Here is a 22,638-nt window from a genome sequence, read left to right on the forward strand (position 1 = left end):
TAACTGCATTGTAAAAAAAAAAAAAGGCTGTTATATATGTAGTTTTTTTTTTTTTTCTGCTTTACCATCATAATTACAGGTGTGCAATAATGATAAAAAAGGTTATCTCTCTATTTCCTGGGTGACCAAGTTGTGTATACAATGTGTCGTATTGGACATACTAGATTAACTCATGAACATTTATTGATTGCTGAAGAAGCATCCAAATGTCAATATTGCGGGACTCACTTGACGGTGAAACATGTGCTTTTGGTCTGTGCACAATATTTAATGTCATGAGACGAAGGTTATTATCAGGACAAACTCTTAAAGGGATCCCCGGGTATTAAGACATATATAGCTTAATATAACGTAAATGATGTCTCATTTAAATATGTAGTAAAAAACCCATGAAAATGTATTTTTTTATGTGCACAGTACATTCTGTGTTGATGACGTCAAATGTTTGCACTCAGTGAGCTACTGGCGCTTATTTCTATAGTCTTTGGTTTTTTACCACAGCACAACTCAGACAATAAAATACTGATACGATACCACATTGTGTGGCTTTTGGTTGTAATTTCCATTCAAAGGGCAACAAGAGAAGCGATGTAAGACTTCACTGCTTTCCTAGCGATAAGAAGAGAAAAGAATGGGAAGATGCCTGTGGATGAATAAAACTTCCTAAAGACCCGCTTCCTTTTTCTCTCCACTTTAGCCCTGATGCCTTTGAGTCTTTAAGTAGACCACAGCTACTGAAAGAGCTTACAAACAGCTGAGACAGGAAACGCTAGATGCCATCTGTTAGGATGTAAACATGCCGACGCTAATCATGACCTGCGGCCGCTAGAGGGGTTTCTCAGCACGGATTTCCCTCGAGATCCGGGGCGTTTAGACTCTTTGTGGGGAAAAATCGATGGTACAGCATTTGGTTTAAACCTATACTTATATCCATCGCCATCTGTAAGCTCTTTCAGTAGCTGTTGTCATCATTTTATTTTCCGAGTTGTCTATTCGTTGTGTTGTGGTAAAAATAGCAACAGGTAGCGCTAGTAGCTCACCGAGTGCAACCATTTTACCTCATCAGAATAATGGCACCCCCCATTGTCCAAAATTTAAAATATTAAGCCATACAAGTCTTAATACCCAGGGATCCCTTTAACCCTTTAGGCGCCAGGGTTTTTTTGAAAAAATGCTGGATTTTGACATCAAGATTTCAAAAGCTTGTAGCTTGAAAGGGTTTAAAGATAGAGATCTACTGTAAATTAGAAAAATGTTGGGCATGACCTAAAGTTTATGTGGGGTGTAAATATACTCATCTAATTTGCATATTATGATGTCATCAGGGGGCGGTCCTCTTGAATTTCATAATATTCAGGAAATAGTAGATATTGAATTGATATTTGAACTTATTTGCATGTTTTTTTTTTTTTTGTCTTTTTATCCTCATTCCACATGATCAGGAAAAGAGGAAACCAACAATAAAACAGGAGAAAGTACTAAATTATTACTATATTACTATACTATGTGTAAAACGCATGTGAACAGTAGCCTACTTTTTGATCAGTTCATCAGTAATATTCAGGAAATAATAGATATTGAATGGATGTTTGAACTTATTTGCATGTTTGTTTGTTTTTTTTGTCTTTTTATCCTCATTCCAAATGATCATGAAAAGAGGAAATCAACAGTAAAACAGGAGAAAGTAGTAAATTATTACTATATTACTGTGCCATAGTAAAATACATCTATTTTTTTTTATCAGTTGACCAGCTATCTGCCCAATCAGGTATCTAGGTGACAGTTTATAGTTCTTGATAGTATATACCTCTCATTGCATGGCACAGTGCACAGACCTGTCCCTCACTGACTGCACCTGTACTGTCTGCCGGCGGCCCTTTGAGCGCGCGATCAGAAAAAAAGTCGCAGTCTGGCCGACCATCAGCAACGCGATGCCTCTCCTATGGACATTAAGACCACGTCCACCCCTGCCACCCTCATCCCCGTTGGGCAAGGCTCGAAATTATCACTTGATGGTGCTTTGTGAACACTCTCGCCATTTACGGCGGCGCCATTGCGCATGCAAAGATGTACCGGGAGATGCGCGATCATTAGACGGCCGATCGTCATTTCCAAAGGCAAATATTCCCCTTCAGAGTCAGAATAGGCGAATAACATTTGCAACACGTCCTCGCAGTACAACTTTTTATTAGCCATTTGGCAATTTTCTCTCACAAATCTCACAATTTACTCAGACGCTAAGAACTGAACTGCTTCCGCATCAATGACACAATAGCTCACTTGCTCTGCTATTTCCTCGAACAATTTTGGTCTAGAATCGAAGTACTACATGTCTGTCATCTAGTGATAGGGAATACAAATGAGATACTACACATATTATAACTAGTTACCTAGCTGGGGACTACTTTCAGGCGCTGCGTAATATCACTGCGCCTGCTGCGGCCATGTTACGGCAGCAAAGTTCCTTGATTATTACGCCGGAATGAGAGTATAGTTCCTAGCCAAATCGCACTAGAAAATCGCAACTTTTAATTTTCCGCCGGTCTTAGTACACGATATAACTACAGAAGAGTCAAGTTTTAAATAGGAAAACTGTCGAAACTCTTTGGTCATTTTTGAACGCGATGCTACTGGTCTAATTGGATTTAATGATCTATGCTAAGCTATGCTAAAAGTGCTATCGCCAGACCCGGAGATCGGCTGAATGATTCAAAAATGGTAAAACTCAACTTATTAACTCTGGGGGAGTTGGAGAATGAGCCTATTTCCAAAAAAAGTGGAGTGTTCCTTTAAGGACTTGTTTCATAAGATTGACCCAGAAAAAAACTTTTACAATTTCTTTCAAAAATAATTGTATGTACAAAACTTTGTTTTATAATTGCTTTATTTAATTTTTGTATTGTGTATTGTGTACAACTGTACTGTTATAATCTTTAATCTTTGGCAATAAACTTAAATCAAGTCAAGCTCTATTTCCTGGGATTTTGTTGATAATAATTAGACAATATTTTGCTGAGTGTATGTTTGTTCTGGTACTGTGTCTGGTTTAGGCCTGTCATGGACAGCTGGCTCATATTTTGTGTGATGATTGGTTCAAACTAGTGACAGAAATGAACTTTTCCGTTTAAGGGTGATATTTGTCCCTTCATGCTTCATGAGTCAGTGAATGTGTGGACTCTCGAGGTATGTTTTTGTTAGATTTTTCCAAACTGAGTGACATACTTATGGATGGGCATTTTTCAAAAATATTGTATTCAAATATTTGGGCTCATAAAAAAAGAATATTCGAATATTAGTTTATTTAAATTACGTTTAACGAGAAAGACATTATTTTTGAATAATCAAGTATTTGTCGCCATTTCTGAATAAGCTTATGATAAGGCATTATACACAGCCGTGCTCTACAACAACGTTATGTCATATCTCAAGGTTTTCTTTAGTTGAAAACGTGTGTAAATAACAACAACAACAAAAAAAAAGGCACAGCCTTAAAGACTTGTAACATGTCTATTACAAGTCTTCTGTGTTTTTTTTTTAGATATTGTTCAAGTATGAATATATTGACCAAACACAACACATGAGAAGTACTGCACATTCATGCAAATATTTATTTCTCACCACATTCTAAAATCCTTCAGTACATCATTGCAATTAGGCTGCATTTTGCGCTGAAAATCAAACATATTCCAAATACAATATAGTACATAAACTTTTGTGGAGATGAGAGAAAAAAAAAACACCTTGGCATCATTTCTTCATATAGCTGGATATGGCCACTTCATCCATATCACAGTCAATGTCCTCCGTAACAACGAGGGAAGAATTTTCTTAAATGGTGAATCCATCCTTACACAGACTCTGCATCTATTAGGTCACATCCAGGTGAAAAAGAAATATTTAAATTGTGTTTTTTCAGACAAACTTAATATATTTATGTTATACTATACTAAGTGCATATTAAATGTATTATTTTGAAACAACTTTAAGTATATTGAGTGTATTTCAAGATATGTTTAAGTTCGATTTGAATCTATTTGTAATATTTAATATATTGAAATTGTGTTAAACTGGAACCACTTTAAGTATATTTAGTGCAATTTAAGTGTATTTCTTAAAATACATTTAAAATGTACTTTTAATACTTCATTGACTACAGGTAGAATATATTTGAAGTATCGTTTTAATGTGCTTCAAGTACATTTCAATTGTATTTCAGCTCATTAGAAATGCATTAGCATTTGTAGGGTTAATATGTAAATAATTTAATTTAGCTCAAAGGGAATCATTTATGATTTTAACAGGGAATTTGAACAGAATCACTGTTTTGCGGCTGATCACTGAGTCGGCTGGCGATTCACTGAACGAGCCGTATAACATTAATTCTGCACTGGATATTAAAATCCAAAATATAGTTAAAACACTATTAATAAGCACAGTAACAAGATCGGCAGATTAAGACATTAACTTGTAAGCACAAAACACAAGATACTTCTCTTTTCAATATAAATAAGACTTTATTTATATAAACCTAAGACATAAACTAATCTAACACATGAACACAAGCAGTCACACATTCACACGTTGCAGAAAGAGAGAAAGGAGGAGTTTAGAGAATGAGAAAGTGAAATCCCAAGTTTATAGCAATATGTGCTATCACATAGACCTGAACAACCATCAATCACTTAATTAACCCTCGCATTGAGTTTCTCAATGAGGCTAACATTTATATTAAATGCACCAGTTCAGTTAGACCTGAAGGTTACTTGCTTGCATTGCCTTTGTGTTACAGGGATTCCCTTTTGTCGTCGTCGTCGTTGCAGGAAAAGGGGTTTCCCAAGTTGGTGATTGGCTGGAAGTTCAGTAGTCGTTGAAGTGATGTCTTGGGCGTTGGCTGAGGATGCGGAGTTGGTCTGGTTGAAGTTTTGAGGCGGTCACAGGCTCGAGTTGAACTCGGAGACAAGGCGTGGCGGCAAAACTTAAACTGAGAACACCAAACTCGCAACGGAAAATAAACTAAAATAAAAGAAAGAAAGGGTGTAACAAGATTAGGTGGTTTTTCTTCTCATCGTGGTGTTAAGTAGCAACTGGCCTGTAGGCCAGAGCACGCTCAAAGAGCGCTAAAAAGCAGCGTCAGAACGCGGTAGAGAGAAGGGCGAGAAGGGGAGATTTGATGGTGTCCTGAGTTTTTAAACTCGGCTTCTGGACACATCCCATCTGGTGTCTTGACCAATTAGATAGGCTATTATCTTAGCTAGGGTTGTTCCTTCCATCATAAATCAGCATGTTATCAGTCACATAGTCCGAATTTTACACATGATTTCTATAACCAGAATATGATACCTTTGACAAAGAATCAGTTGGAAGAAACGTTTCAAGCTAGAATTGTCAAGCTCATACATACCACACATGAATGACCCTTAAAATTGTTCAATAGTTATTAAAAAGACATACATAATATATGTTTAAAACATGATAGTCTAATGTGTGGGTTAGATACATAATATGTTGTTATGCCTAGCAATGTCCTTTTAGGATGGTTTTATGTGCATATGAAAAAGAAAGTCTCTGTGTAGATCTGTGGAGACCAAAAGACATGTTCTTTGGACAAAGGAAATTCAGTCTGGTTCTTTGTCTTCTATGTGTGGGGGAAAAGTCAATCTAAAGAAGCTCGTGATTTCTCTCGTGGAACACATGTGATGGCCATCTCTTTGACCATTAATCTTGATTATTTGCCCCAAATTTGACGATCTCCTTCCTGCGTTGGACTTATCAATAAGTGTTCTTTTGTCTTAATGTTGCAAGCTGTTCTGGAAGAGGCTTGTTGGTTAGGCTTCCTTCAGAGGTCGGAGCTTGGAATCTGATTTACATCGTTGTCCTGTTTTCTTGGGGCTTTTCTGGAATTTCGGCTCCTCATGTTTCGATGTTCTGATCGAATCTTAGATTGTCTGACTCGTTCTGATCCTACAAAAAGGTAAGAAAGAGATGGTTCTTCTATGGCATCTGTCACGGTCCACACAGCAGGGAGGAACGAGGAGACCAGGATAACTCAAATAACAGTCTTTTTTTCTAGGCTTGATTGTGTTTATGGGGTGCAGTCTAACATGTGTTCATGCTTAATTTTTTTAAAAACTCATTATTTTTCATATAATTTACCTTTATTCCACACCGCTCTGTCCCTTCTCTGACAAACGCCTTGATTACTTCCTGTTTTTATGAAGCCCCTCCCTCAGAAATACGTAATAGGCTCTGATTGGTTAGCTGGCTCAGTGTGTTGTGATTCACTAAACCGCCGAGCGTGCGTCTAAATGTCCCGCCCCTCAGCTCAGCGGCATGTGCTCCAGTTGTATTGTAAACAATGATTTATAACAATATAGAAAGGTCTATATTGCTTATCAATTTGAGCCCGATTGAGACGCAGAGGATATTAGTGAAGAGGATTGCGCAGAACCTGTGCAAGCATGGCTCTTAATGGTATGTTTGTTTGTTTGTTTGTTTGTTGTCTCATACTTTTAGATACGCTGCTATTATGCTACTGCTTATGTTAGCTTTTAATATACGGTTTTATTCTGATTAAAGCTTTAATACAGTACGGCAACCGCACACGCGTCCATGTATAACGCTTCTCATTGCTATGTGAAAATGTATAATTGGAACAGTTTGTTGGAGCTGATCTGACGATCTGAATGAGAGAGAGAGAGAGATGCAGAGCAGGGCGACTCGAGGAACAGTATTAAGAACGGCTGTTTTAGAAGATTGATTTTGAAACTTGTGAATTCATTAGAATCGACAAAAGACATAATCGCGATTCATATATGAATAGATTTTTACGTGCACCCCTAGTTTTCTCTTCCTCTTCTCTAAAGCAGCACAGCATGGTCTCACCCCCTTCCTTACAGGTTTATCTGGGTCAGTGACGTATCAGACCCGGCGGGAAGTAGTTCGTTGTAGTCCCTTACCAGCCCTTTTTGTAGGCATTAAACTTCCAGAATTTTAAAAGACAATATCTCTGTTTGCATTGAACTTTCAGCGCTGCAACTTTGCAGATGTTGTTTATGCTCAAACAGCAACATTACACACTAACTAACGTTAAAAAAGTGAAATTGCATTAAACCACCCCTTTAATGAATCCAAACAAGGCAGGGCAAGACAAGGCAAGGCTGATACAGACAGGAACACCGGGGAATAACTAGTATACCAGACAAAAACTAACTGAACAGGCAGGAACTACATACACAGGTTAATCATAGACATAATCAAACATGGCTGGACAAGACTTAACTAGTAATCACACTGAACAAGGACAGGAACATGACCAAATAAGGACACAAGGGGCGGGAACACAAGACACATGACAGAGGACTGACAGCATCTCTGTGAAGCACCTTTTAAGCACCTTTATTTTTAAGAGTTAGTTCAATGAGGCCTGAACAAACAGGTACAAACCTATTAATGCGACGATCAGAAGCACATTCAGCAGAACAGATGTGATGATGGTCAGGTTTCTCCATCGAGTCTCATGTTGTGGATCATCACCTGATTCTGTCTGATTCCTGTGGACTGAGTCTGTAAAGGTTTGTAGTTCAATCTTTACTCAATTTCAGTCTTTAAGAGTGCAATGAAACTGCAAAAAATATGAACTCTTAATAAAAGAATAGAGTATATCTAATATGATAATTCATAACATGGTTTAAAAAAACAATCTCAAATGAGGAAATAACTCACCGTTGATGTAGATTTTGGTGCCGTTGCTGAATTTTTGTGGTTCACTAGTTTTGACACAATAATAAACTCCTAATTCATCAGTGCTGATATTTCTGATGAACAGACGACTGTTAGTTTTCACCGAGTATTTGAGTTTGAAGATGCTGTTTTCATATTCAGCTCCTTTATATGTGCTGCTGTAAGTGCGTAAGATGAACACTGGAGGATCCGGTGATTTGTGTCTGTACCAGTAAATCTCCTCTATATCAAGATCACAGCTTATATTCACATCAGCTCCTAAAGTTACTGCTGTGTTTGTTACACTCTCTGTGGCTTGAGACCACATCAACAGATCTATGAGAGAAATTAAACATCTATTAAGACATAAAATCAAGAAAACCCATTTAATGACTCAAATCTAATGTGATAAACTCACAGATGTGAAGCTGTATGATCTTCATTGTCTGATCCAGATGAATATCTTCATTCAAACTTGTACTGTGAGTGGAAACACTATGAAACCTCGACCACACAGATGAGAGAGAGACCATCTTTAGCCCAGTAATGCACTATATGCATTCATTTTTATGCATTGTATTTCTAAAAATGTTTAAAATGCAAAAATGATGAAACTTTCAATCAATTTTGAAACAATCCTATGCATAATTCTGCTGTTTTAAGATGGAATTAGCTTTTGTGTTGAAACTAAAACATATTATACCTATTCTTTCGTCCTTCCTTCAGTTTTCTTCAGAACTACTTCTTTAAGAAGCATCTTCTGCTGCTTCCGTTTGCAACAGTTTAGTTCCAGAAGTAAAAACTCCATTCATTTTCACCATAGGGCAATTGATTTTTAACAAAAACTCCCAAAACTTTAAATACAGACCTACTGTGAGTTCAGAGGTTGTTAATCGATGGTGTGTGCTTTTGTTGAAGCCACCTGTTTGCATTATTTCAGCTTATTTATAAAATAATTATGTTTAATAGCTTAATTTCCGGCAAAAAACTACATTACCCATGATGCTGTGCAGAACATTCCACCAATAAGTATATTCAACAATATATTTGTGATCCTCCAGCACAAAACCAGTCTTAAGTCGCTGGGGTATATTTGTAGCAATAGAAAATGCATTGTATGGGTCAAAATTATCTTTTTTTTTTTTTAATGCCAAAAATCATTAGGATATTAAGTAAAGATCATGTTCCATGAAGATATTTTGTAAATTTCCTGCTGTAAATATATCAAAACTTGATTTTTGATCAGTAATATGCATAGCTAAGAACTTCATTTGGACAACTTTAAAGGCGATTTTCTCAATATTTAGATTTTTTTGCACCCTCAGATTCCAGATATTCAAATAGTTGTATTTCGGCCAAATATTGTCCGATCCTAATAAACCATACATCAATGGAAAGCTTATTTATTCAATATAATATATAATTAATATATACATCTCAATTTTGAAAAAAAATTACCCTTATGATTGGTTTTGTGGTCCAGGGTCACACACACGCACATTTTAGTTATATATATATATATATATATATATATATATATATATATAGTGGAATATACTTATTAGTGGAATTTTCTAGCATCATGGGTGATGTAGTTTTTTGCTAGAAATTAAGCTATTAAATACAATTATTTAAAAAATAAGCTGAAGTAATGCAAACAAGTGGCTTCAACAAAAGCACACACAATCAAATTAACAATCTTTTTTTTTGCATTTTTTTAATGTGTTTTTGAATAGGAATGATTTCAATTGAAATCAAGTGGCAACAAAATTCTCATGTTATTATTATTCTCTGTAGAGAAGACATATTCCCACAAATTTCTATTGTACATCTAGTCCCTCTCTCACAACAGTAAAGGACTGTTTACGTTCAACATCAGTCGAGTGCTTTTAGTCTTTGGCTGAATCTCACACAACCTGTAACAACATGCCATGTCTAGGACGCATTGGATGACAAACTATGAAATCAAGTGGAATTTTATTTATTTATTTAAGACGCCTTTAAGTGTCAGTGGGCCAATGCTGTCCTCTGGTGGTCACAAACATTAATAATACAAAGAGTTTTACACTCTTTTCCACATTTGAAAGGTGTCATATGTTGTTGTTTTTTGTTTATTTGTTTTTGTTTTTTTCAATTATTTTCCCCATGAGCTCCACTTAAATTATATTTATTTTTATTTATTTAATGACTAATGTCCACTGTTTTTATGAACCTATGAATTAAACAAGCTGTTTTTCTTCTGCTGTGCCTTTAAGAGATTCAACAGAGATTCATGTTTGTTCGGTTTCATGGAGAAAGAAAGATGACCACAGAGTGAGTTTACCGCTAAATATATTAATAAAAGACCAGATTGGCTTGATAGACGTCTCTAAATCAGTTTTAATATGACCTTAATAATAACAAATAGACAAAATCCACATTCTTAGTTGTAGTCCTTATAAGAACCTTAAATAGAACCTGTTGTGTTGAAATGCAAATTCATTTTTATTTTTTTGTTTGTTTGTTTTTTTAGCTCAACACTGCTCTCTTGTGGACAGAAGTATTTATGTAAACTCAATTTATGTAAAATATTTACGTTTGAATAAATGACCATCCCTACAGTATAAATTCTGGGTATCTCTTGTTCTTTGAAAGCACAATAATGGGGAAGACTGCTGACTTGGCAATGATCCAGAAGACGAACATTGATGCCCTCCACAAAGAGAGTAAGTCACAGAGGGTCATTACTGAAAGGTGTGGCTGTTTACAGAGTGCTGTATCAAAGCATATTAAATGCAAAGTTGACTGGAAGGAAGAATTTGGGTAAGAAAAGGTGCACAAGCAACAGGGATGACCGCAAGCTTGAGAATACTGTCAAGCAAAGCCGATTCAAACACTTGGGAGAGCTTCACAAGGAGAGAACTGAAGCTGGAGTCAGTGCATCAAGAGTCACCACGCTCAGACGTCTTCAGGAAAAGGGCTACCAAGCCACTTCTGAACCAGAGACAACGTCAGAAGCATCTTAACTGGGCTGTGGAGAAAAAGAACTGGACTGTTGCTCAGTGGTCCAAAGTCCTCTTTTCAGATGAAAGTCAATTTTGCATTTCATTTGGAAATCAAGGTCCCAGAGTCTGAAGGAAGAGTGGAGAGGCACAGAATCCATGTTGCTTGAAGTCCAGTGTGAAGTTTCCACAGTCTTTGATGATTTGGGCTGCCATGTCATCTGCTGGTGTTGGTCCACTGTGTTTTCTGAAGTCCACAGTCAACACAGCCATCTACCAGGAAATTTTAGAGCACTTCATGCTTCCTCCTGCTGACAAGCTTTATGGAGATGCTGATTTCATTTTCCAGCAGGACTTGGCACCTGCCCACACTGCCAAAGGTACCAAAAGCTGGTTCAATGACCATAATGTAACTGTGCTTGATTGGCCAGCAAACTCGCCTGACCTGAACCCCAGAGAGAATCTATGGGGTATTGTCAAGAGGAAGATGAGAGACACCAGACCCAACAATGCAGAAGAGCTGAAGGCCACTATCAGAGCAACCTGGGCTCTCATAACACCTGAGCAGTGCCACAGACTGATCGACTCCATGCCACGCCGCATTGCTGCAGTAATTCAGGCAAAAGGAGCCCCAACTAAGTATTGAGTGCTGTACATGCTCATACTTTTCATTTTCATACTTTTCAGTTGGCCAAGATTTCTAAAAATCCTTTCTTTGTATTGGTCTTAAGTAATATTCTAATATTTTGAGATACTGATTTTTGACTTTCATGAGCTGTAAGCTCTAATCATCAAAATTAAAAGAAATAAACATTTGAAATATATCAGTCTGTGTGTAATGAATGAATATAATATACAAGTTTCACTTTTTGAATGGAATTAGTGAAATAAATCAACTTTTTGATGATATTCTAATTATATGACCAGCACCTGTATAAACATTTATTTTTTTCTTCTTTTTTTTTAGTTGAAATTATTAACTATATAGCTCACATCAAAATTAATATTAGCCTCACATGGAACACACAAATAACACTCCACACCTAACCACTTACGTAGTAAGATATTGTGCAGATCTTAAACAATGTCAAGATATATAGTCCATTATAAATGTAAAAGTAGATTTAATATGGTGTTCATAGTGTGTTATAAATAATCATATCTTAAAAGTTATAACCACAAATGCGTAAGCATTATAATGTATTATAAATGTTATGTTTATTCATAAGATGATATAAAATATAAGGTAATCATTAAATTTGTTTCAATGCCCATCCCTTGCCTTGATGTGTGAATATTAAACTGTGTTCACAGATACAAATATATCAGTATCAGAGGCCTGATAGAATATAAATAGATGTGAACTCATAGTTGTGGTTTGTTCTGTTTCAGCTTCAACACACGAACCAGTGAAGGAGGAGCAGCAGTTGTTCACTTTATAATGTAAATACATCATTATAAATACAGCTAATAACAGCATTAAATAAAGAACAATCAAAATATTGCTCTATTTCTCTTGTTGATTAAACACACCAGAATACAACTTTTCATAATAGCAAATAAATCCTGTTCAATTGAATACTGAATGGATCACGACAACATTTCTGTAGAAAACTTGCATGTTATTCAGTGTGACTTTTTCTGAAAACATGTTACAAGATTATCAACATTATCAAAAGATCTTCTGTAACACATGAGGTACATTTGTCTGTCTTTAATCTGTCACAATGTTTCTAAAGATCTGACGCAGATTTCAGGAAGTCTTGAGTCTTTAACACAATCTGTGTCTTTAACCGTCTGTCATCATTCAGTCAGTATGGAGCTCAGTCAACTTCTTCTTGTGTTCTGTGAGTATTATTTTCTCTAAATGTATTTCAGTGGAATTGCTATTATATTATATAAATGATCCAGTGTTTTAGTGTTTCTAGATTTGTGTCTTTTCTTGCTGCTCTCAGAGTTTCAGATCCAGGTCTAGTCCATGATATCTGAGTGAAGGATGAGTTTGAGAGGAAGTGTGCAGTTAGTGCTGTTTGTGAAAGAGAAATGCACTCTGTTGTGTTGTAGATCAGTGTTTGTTCAGTCAGTCAGTTTTGTGATGTGTAATGCTGTTGAATCCGTTCTGTTGGTTTGTTTTGCAGTTATTGTCGCTGTTGTAATATTCACTAGTATACAGTTAGTAAGAGTTTGTCTTTATTCTTCTGCTCGTGATCAGACTGTTTCCTTCAAGTTCCCAAAACAGTTCTCTGCTGTGACCAAATCTATAAAATACCAGTCAGATGTTTTCATGTTTATCTAGACACATATACAGTCCCCACACAATATCTTAATATTTGTTCATCTTTATAAGTTATGAGTTTCTCTTTGTGTTTTTAGTGCTGATTTCAAACATCTACTCTCAACATACTGAAGGTGAGTCTCAATTTAATTCATATATTTTCATCACATATGATTGATTCTACAGTAACTGTCATAAACCAACTGAGAGTTGAGAAATTACTTACATTTTATGATGATTATAAATGCAATCTTTTAACAAGGTGAATTATTCATGTGACAATTCTGAGGTGTGACAAGAAACATCAGTCTTTCAAAAACAGCAGATATACTTTTTATGTTCTCTGTGAAATCAAAATTGAAAACACTGAGAGACAAGATCATCTTTTGGAAAACTTTAATTAAAAAAACTTTAGTTAAACTTTCACAACTCATGTTTCTACATTCCCAATGATTGTATATTGACAGATCTTTTATAAATGACTATAACAGCTACAGAGAACAACACTTCAGTCTCGTCTGATTTAGCGTGTGTTTTACAGTCAAGTAACTGTGTTCATGCAGTAAAAGCAGCACATTATTTTCATTGTGAATTGTTGCTCTTCTACAGGAAGACCAAAACCCACAGTGACCATCAAACCTGCTCAACATGTATTCAGAGGAGAGACAGTCACTCTCAGATGTGACATATATGCTGAAGGAGTCTCTAGCTGGCGGTACAGCTGGTATAAAGACGGTTCAGGCAATGCTTTCAGTGATCAACAGGAACACACATTCAGTTCTGTAACTGAGTCTGACGCAGGTAAATACTTCTGTTATGGAGGAGAGAGAGAAGGATCATGAACATCACGCCGCAGTGATGAAGTTACACTGACAGTATCAGGTGAGTTTGATCATCTCTTCACATTCACACACAAGTTTATCATGTTATTAATGAGTGATTTCTCAGCTTCAGATCCCAGAGCAGTTTTAAGTGTTTCTCCACAGACGTGGTTGACTGAAGGAGATCCAGTGACTCTGATCTGTGAGGTTATCAGCTCCTCTACAGGCTGGACATTCAGCTGGTTCACTGATACTGGTTCATCAGGTAAGATATAATGTGCTTCAGTAACATCTGAATAAACTGGCTTCATTAAAAAAAAAAGTGTATATATATATATATATATATATATAATATATATATAATATATTAATAATATTTAATCAGTCTGAATACTCTGATTATACCAATAAAGGTCATTTATAAGACTCGTGTATAAATGTCTGCTCATTTCTTGAGGTAACTGCACATTTTCACTTCATACAGACAGCAGATATCGTTATGATCTGCTCTCAGACAGCAGCAGAGGAGCTGGAGGAAACTACACTGTCAGTTCTGCTGCTCTAAATCACACAGGAGTTTATGTGTGCAGAGCAGAGAGAGAAGATCCAGCCTATTACATATACAGCAACACACAGTTAATATGGGTCACTGGTGAGTTCAGACTGAACAGAATGAGTGAGACACTCTGGAAATTGAAGCTTGAAGTGTCTTGAAATGTTATCCTGTTGTAATATACGGCTACTTTTTAATGGTGTGAATGGAGAAAGATGCTTCTGCTGTCAGGTGTAGTTACTGCATCTACTAGGAGGACCTAAATAAACCAAACTAACCAGCAACACCTTGATTCCTGGGTTCGCTGCAAAAAATGTTCAATTCTAATGGATGAAAATTGTCATTAAAAAATTAAAATATAACTTAACGTAAGTGGATTTCAGGGAGAATAATCAAATAAGTGTAATAAAAATGTATAATCTGACCCATTTAATAAATACAGAGGTTTTTGTTGGTTGTCACAGCTCTTTGGTTTGATTGCTGATGGCAAAATAACACATATTTTAAGGCATCATTTTGTTTATGAAGTTTTAAATAGAAATAATCAATGATGACTTACGGATTTTCAGTTATTAGAACTGTAATATTTTTCTGAAAATCTGCTTTGAAACAATGTAAGTTGTGTAAAGTGTTTTATCAATAAAACTGTCTTGACTCTGTGCAGCCCTTTATGCTATTGTTGTTGTTGTCTGCCCTGTACTCAGTGCAGCTCCAGTTATTCAATGTCTAATTCGCTTGGTGTACCATCATGCTGTGTTTTCTGCTGCTTAAGTTATCTCTATGCAGCCACTCACAATGCTGTGTTATTTTGCTTCTGCCCTGTTTCTCAGCACAGCATACGTTATTACTGGCCAGATATGCAAATTTCGTATACCTGGGCTTTAGACACTCATTGGCTTATCTCCACCTATCAGCTGCGAGCCCGCCTTCAAGCGCCGCTATTGATGGGATTTGAGTGTGTGTTTTCTATCTTTGCTGAGTGGGTAACTTGTACAGGCTGCTCGTATATGGAAGCAGAATAATGACAATAGTTTTTGAAACATAAAGCATGCTGAATTCCACAAATTGAAAAAAAGATGCATTGCAATTAACAGTGCTTGCATTTTAATGCCTTGTATTTCCAGGGCTTGCATTTTTAGGTCCTGAAATTTAACACAGTTGTTTGTTTAAGCTGTGAATAATTCAATTCAAAATATTTCACACACATTTTCATAATTAAAAATTCAACAATTCATATTCATCTTCCAGAATTCACTTCCAAAATATTCAATCTGTTTAAAAATACGTTGTATAATATTCGACAGGCAAATTTCGGTGACTTTATTTCACTTTCTAAATTGGCTGCCACAAATTCAGTGGTTAAAATTCGGCAGAAAATTCAGAGGTGCACATCCGGGAACCGCAGGAATAGCAGTAGAGCACCGATGCATGATCTCCAGCGGATCAAGTTATTCATTTACAAAAACTGATTTACAGAAATGGAGCAAGCGCTAAGTAGAAGTTTGGATTATCGGGGGCCAGTATAAACATGTGGAAACACTGATTGTGTGCATGTTTAATTCAACATCTTCACTGTTTCCCATAGCCTACATGCAAGCAGCTTTCTCTTCCACAAATGAGATTATAATGCTCTTTTACCCAACGCTGAAGTACAGAACTAACATTACATCTGAGGAAGACATATATGGCTTTCGGTTGTTTAGTTTCTGTAACTCTGTATCATGCTTGTGTGATGCTGTGCTGTAATACTGGGGTTCCCCTCATACGTCACACTCCAGGATTCCCCAACGACGCGTAACGCGCCTCAGTGAACTAATACAGTGATATAAGACCTCAGATCTCAGAATACGCTTTATTGATGATTATGCGAACTATATAGACAGTTAAGCAGATGTAGAATATGAACGAACGCGCAAAGTTTCACGCTGTTTCCCTCAGAAATCAGTTAAAGAAAACACATTACACAGCACAATAACACAATAACAGCTATTAGACTTGTTTGAGATGCGCCTCGCCTGAAATGTAGGCGGCTACAGTGAGGGGAGGAGTGAAATAAGCGCAGTCAAGACGGACAGTTCTGTCCTCTCGAAGTAGAACATACCAACGAGATCAAAGGCGGATATCGCATTATTCTCACTCATGTGCTGTGCTGCTAATAAATGTGATATAATTTCAGTTCTGTTGCTTTTATATAAATATAAATATAAATATGATGAACAAGACACCCAAAGTGTTTGCTATTTAATACGAAAGGCATATTTATCATCCATTTCTACTTTAATATAAACATGTATTTTAGATTTTTATAGAAATATGACAACAATCACATATCTCACACAGAGATCGCACAGTCATAGTGTTTGGGAATATTCAAGCATAATTTAAATACACAATCACATGAAATCAGATTGGCATCAGGAAATCAGGCATGCATCTCGCGGTGATCGGTTCTGCGCAGATTTTGCTCATCTCCAACAAGCCTATTAAAAGACCAAACTCAGATCTTACTGATGATGCAAACAGATGAGGATATGAACGCGCACGTTAAACATTTCCCATAAAGAAAACACTTAAAGTGGTTTGTTGCCTCAGTAATAATAAATGATTAAATTCAGAATCTAATTAATAAAATATATTACTGTATATTATGTACATATAAGCAGATGAGCCCAGAATATGAGCCCACAACCAACAAGTTTTACCAAACCATTTTTCCTCCCATAGAAAACCAAGCGCTATAGTTTTAGGTTTGATATTCGCCTGGCTGCTTTAGGGACCGTCTGCAAATTTACCTCACAGTATAAAACTAAGTAATAATTTATTAAATTATTTATTTTTAATTATTAAATTCCAATAATTTATTCAAATTAATGTTTACAGTAAATGAATAATTTACTCAAACTGACTAAATATATATTGCCAATAACTCACCTTAGACAATAATTTCCCTAAGTATGTACACTACACAAATATTTTTAAGAAAAAAATTACAGTAATTCACCAAAATGTTACTAGTGACCAGACTGATTTACTACAGTTGAAATTTTGCCAACATCTTCCTCACTGTACATACAGTATATAATTATTCTTAAGAAATTACTGTAATTCACACAGTGTTTTTTTTTTTAAATAAATGAAGACAAAAACGTTCATTTTCTGGTTGTCATACACTCATTAAGTTACAATTTTCATATGCTCAAGCAGAACGTTAATGTTATCTTGTACTTTAGCAAGGTATCTCTGGCTAAAACTAGCTAACGTAAACCCTCCTTCGAGTTATCCACCGTATTTATTTGTAAATATTTTATAAATCCCTCCATTGAATATTTAATTCCCATTTGGTGGCCTTTTGTGTCCAAAATTGTGCAAAAACATTGTGGGACATGGTTTTCACACTGTTGATGTCATTGTAAGAAGTTAGCAACTCCGTTTGTTTGTCTGAGGGAGCAACAGTAACTAAGGGGGGCGGGGCTTACCGATTCAATTGTGAATTGTACATACAGTAAGGGAGATACTGGCAAAATTTCACAACTTACTACAACCTGTGGAACATGAAAAACCCTTTTGGTGAATTACTGTAGTTTAAAAAAATATATATTTGTGTATTGTACATACCGTAAGGGAGATATTGGCAAAATCTAACCTGTAGTAAGTCAGTTTTGTATCTAGCAATGTACTACAACCGTTGGAACATGAAAAAAAAACCCTTTCCAGGGATCTTTTATAAGTAAATAAGTGTGTACTGTACATATATATAAAGGGAGGTATTGTCAAAATCTCATCTGTAGTAAATCATATGAGCAATACAAGCTTTACAATTTGACAGTGTGTTATTTTAAATGTTAAAAGTAATTTTAATTTAAATACATTGGACGTTTTAACCCAGTCGGTGGAATTGTCAGACTGCCCCTTGGGAGCGATAGCGCGTCAATGCTTTCTCTGGTTTACATTTGCAGCAACAATACACCTAGGCGGTTTTTAACTCATTTTTTATGTCGATATAAAGTGGTTGCTTACTGTTAAAACTAATCGTGGTATTGAAATCTTTGTAGGACTGTCGACTAGATCAGTGGTAAGGGAAAGCAACGAAAATGCAGCGCGTTGCGTTCTTCTGACCTCATTTGCATGCCTGTATATAGTTCGCATAATCTTCAATAAAGTGTATTCTGAGATCTGAGGTCTTATATCACTGTATTAGTTCACTGAGCTGGTGAGCGGCTGACAGCAGCTGGAGATCATGCATCGGTGCTCTACTGCTATTCCTGCGGTTCCCGGATGTGCACCGCTGAATTTTCTGCCGAATTTTAACCACTGAATTTGTGGCAGCCAATTTAGAAAGTGAAATAAAGTCACCGAAATTTGCCTGTCGAATATTATACAACGTATTTTTAAACAGATTGAATATTTTGGAAGTGAATTCTGGAAGATGAATATGAATTGTTGAATTTTTAATTATGAAAATGTGTGTGAAATATTTTGAATTGAATTATTCACAGCTTAAACAAACAACTGTGTTAAATTTCAGGACATAAAAATGCAAGCCCTGGAAATACAAGGCATTAAAATGCAAGCACTGTTAATTGCAATGCATCTTTTTTTTTTTTTTCGATTTGTGGAATTCAGTATGCTTTATGTTAGAAAAACTATTGTCATTATTCTGCTTCCATACTAGTAGCCTCTCTCACGGCGGGATTGAATATCGTTCCCATAACGGAGAATTTCTCCGTGATGTCTCGTGAAAGCTCGACAGGGAACGTCTCCGGTTACTATCCTGTCCTCGGTTCCCTGAGAGCGGGAACCAGACATCACGGAGGTCGCCGTGTTCGCTGCCAAGCGGCGTTCAGTATCCAATTCTGAAGTAATTGTCGCGTGCACCGCATTTTATACTGCTTCTCGGCTAGTCAGTATTTGCATACTTCGCGACAATTGGCCAGTCATTTAGACTGGCTTGAGCCAATAGGACTTCAGGGAAGCTTGGAAGGGAAGGAGTCTTGACTTGAGCTGTAATTGTCTTCTCAGGTGTTTCTCCTCCAGTCTCTCTGATCGTCAGACCCAACAGAACTCAACACTTCAGATCTGACTCTCTCTCTCTGAGCTGTGAGGACCAGAGTAACTCTACTGGATGGACAGTGAGAAGATACAGAGACAGCTGGCGGCAGGAAGATTGTTCATCATTACGTCAAGGATCACAAACAGGATCTACATGTACAATCAGATCCACCATCACTGGAGTGTACTGGTGTGAGTCTGAATCTGGAGAGAAATATCATCCTGTTAATATCACTGTACACCGTGAGTCTGTGTTTCTGTTTTTATTCATTTCACAATGTCCTCATTTCATGTTTCAGATATAAATAGATTGTGATCTCAGTTCAATCTTATCCCACACGATCTTATTCCTGAATGACAATGAGTCCGCTACACTATTAAACCTTGGACTATAGAGTGGGGGAACTATGATGTCACTTTGTAGGCGAAAACCCGGAAGCGAGTGCATTTTAGCACTTCCGGTTCCAACGTCTCAGAGTCAATGGGTTTTTTGAATGGGATTTTAGTTAAATCCCTAAAATAAGGTCTGTGGTTCACATGGGCTCAAGATACTTTCACGTTTTATTCTACAACATAAAACACACCAGTTATACCCCACTCGTGATTTTTTTAAACTGTTACGTTTCTTAAAAAAGACGGTTGCTAACAAGTTGCTAAATTGGACTACAGGCGCTGTTGGAGACATTCAACGTCATCACGCCGAACAGTTTATCAATTTAGTATTTTCCAGTTGAAGTATAATTTATAATACAGTTAATTTTAGGATAACCAATGAATAGTTTACAGCATTTTATATTGTTGGTCGACAATGTTTTTTTGCGACACATGTCTTCGGATGGAAGAAGCTGGTTTTATGGCTTACTGATGCGGAGACTCTGGGTTCGTACCACAAGGTAAATTAATATGATGATTATTACATGTAAACACCACATTTACTGGCTTTACGTGGTGAAAGTGAAACTTTAATGATGCATAGTGCTTAAAGCCATGTTAAAATTACATGTGTACTGCTGCATGAAGCTGTTAGAAAGAGATTGTAGAAGCAAGGATAAAATAATATTTTGTGTACCCACCCTAACAAAATGAGAGCTGAAATGTGGTACTTTGTTCACTAAAATAAGTTTAATCTTACCATATCCAAAGACTCGCTCACTCTGCTGTTATTTAATAGATTAAATACGCGGGGATATGTTTTTAATTAAAATATTCATATTAATCAAGGATTTATTGACTTTTAATGCACCTTATTTCGAAATGTACAGAAATACGTGCTTTAAATGTCTTTTAGTGTTGATTATTTCATTTATTCACTACACTATTTATTACTAATGTCTCATTTCAGTTTTATTTTGGCTCTGATTTTGTATTTATTCCAGTTTATATGAAAAGGTTCATGTAGTGTGGATTAAAATTCATATACAGAGTAAATACGTTTCACTGAACATGTTAAAAATAAGTTTGAAACAGTTGTCAGGAGCGCGGTGGTGGTGACGCTGAAGCCGAGCGATCGTGGTGCTGTAGTTCGTTTATAGTTTAGCTTTTCAATTTTGGCGCTTTTATTTAGGCTTCAAAATTCATCAACGTTATATTATTTTGTGAAGATTATCTTGATGGACAAAACGTGTAAATTTCATGAACCATGATTGAACACAGAGCTTATTTTTTGCGATAATCCAAAAGCCTATGGAAAAATCCCATTGGCTTTTTGTCGAGGAACCAGTTTCATGCTAACAGCCGATCCGCCTACAAAGTGACGTCATAGTTCCCCCACTCTATTAAGCCATTGCTCAACCTTTGACTTCTGTCACAAAAAATTAAAATTTATACATTTATTAAAATACATTAATACATTTATTAAAAAATCTAAAATCATTGTGATTTCTCAATTTATCCAGAATCGTGCTGCTCTAGTTGGTCATTTACCCACATGACCGCCCCTCCCAGAAAGTGTATAATTATAATAATAATAATAATAATAATTGTTGTTGTTGTCATCACCACATTGTTGATACATTCTTTCTATAATCTTACTATTTGTCAGTTGATGTTTGCTCTGTTTCTGTAGCTGGTGTGATTCTGGAGAGTCCTGTTCATCCTGTGATTGAAGGAGAAACTCTGACTCTACGCTGTTTAGATCAAAATAAAACCACACCAAACCTCAGAGCTGATTTCTATAAAGATGGGTCACTTATCCAGAGTCAAACTACAGAGATGATCATCTCTACTGTCTCAAAGACACACGAGGGTTTCTACTCCTGCAAACACCGAGAGAGAGAGTCACCCAAGAGCTGGATCTCAGTCACAGGTGAGAGTCAATGAAACTGAGCTGGTTTGTTTCTTCTTATGTTCTCGTTCAGATATGGAGCTTGATAAAGTGTTTGTGTGTCTCTTCTTCAGCGTCTCATTCAGGATCTCAGATCTCTGTCCTCCACACACTCAGTTCTGTTCTGGCAGTTTCTCCATATCTGCTAGTGACAGTCGTGCTGATTTTCAAATGCTGCAGGATGAGAGGTAAATGTCTGATTTATTACATTATATTCAGTTAAACTCCAAATATGTCACCATTATCATTAATACTGTGTAGCTTCTCATGCTTTGGGTTTGTAAGGTTACTAAAGCTGCTTTGAAACAGTGTATATTGTGAAAATTGCTGCAATACAAATCAGTTCAATTGAATCTGTTTCACTCCTGTTTATCTTTTACTCTACAAATACACATCTTTCCTCACTGATAAAAGACATGATTTTTAGTTTTGTCTTTTCTAGTCAAATTGGTTTAAATGTAGTTAAAAGATGGTAAGTATAGAAACAATAAACATATAGTGAAAAAAAGCATACATGGCTGTTCAAGTAAATGCTTGATTGTTTCGTGTGTATTTAACAGCTGCATCTGTTGAAGAGCAAGAAACTGATATTAATCTGTCGTGATGGTGAGAAAACTTCAGCTTCATCCTGGATTCTCTCAGTATCTCAGTCACAAATTCAGACTGAACATGATTACTTACAGTAAAAGTCATGTTTTGGGAGAGACTCCTTTTGGCATCTCACAGTTAAAATCATCATGAACCAGCATCACAACTCTTTTGACTTCTGAGTGAAACATGATATTCAATGAGAAAACGTGTAGAGAAGAACTTGATTTGATCCATCAGGAATGAATTGCATTGTAAAAAAAAAAAAAAAAAAAAGCCTGTTATATACGTAGTTTATTTTTTTCTGCTTTACCATCATAATTAGGGGT

At 36.2% G+C, this 22,638-nt stretch overlaps 1 pseudogene; it reads left to right on the top strand.

Moving 5' to 3' along the window:
• The first annotated feature begins 12,516 nt into the window (after window positions 1–12,516).
• LOC131530574 (sialoadhesin-like) overlaps window positions 12,517–22,638 on the top strand; it is a 31,152-nt pseudogene continuing 21,030 nt past the window's right edge.

This window comes from Onychostoma macrolepis, chromosome 22 (assembly GCF_012432095.1).
Source record: "Onychostoma macrolepis isolate SWU-2019 chromosome 22, ASM1243209v1, whole genome shotgun sequence".
Lineage (NCBI taxonomy): Eukaryota > Metazoa > Chordata > Actinopteri > Cypriniformes > Cyprinidae > Onychostoma > Onychostoma macrolepis.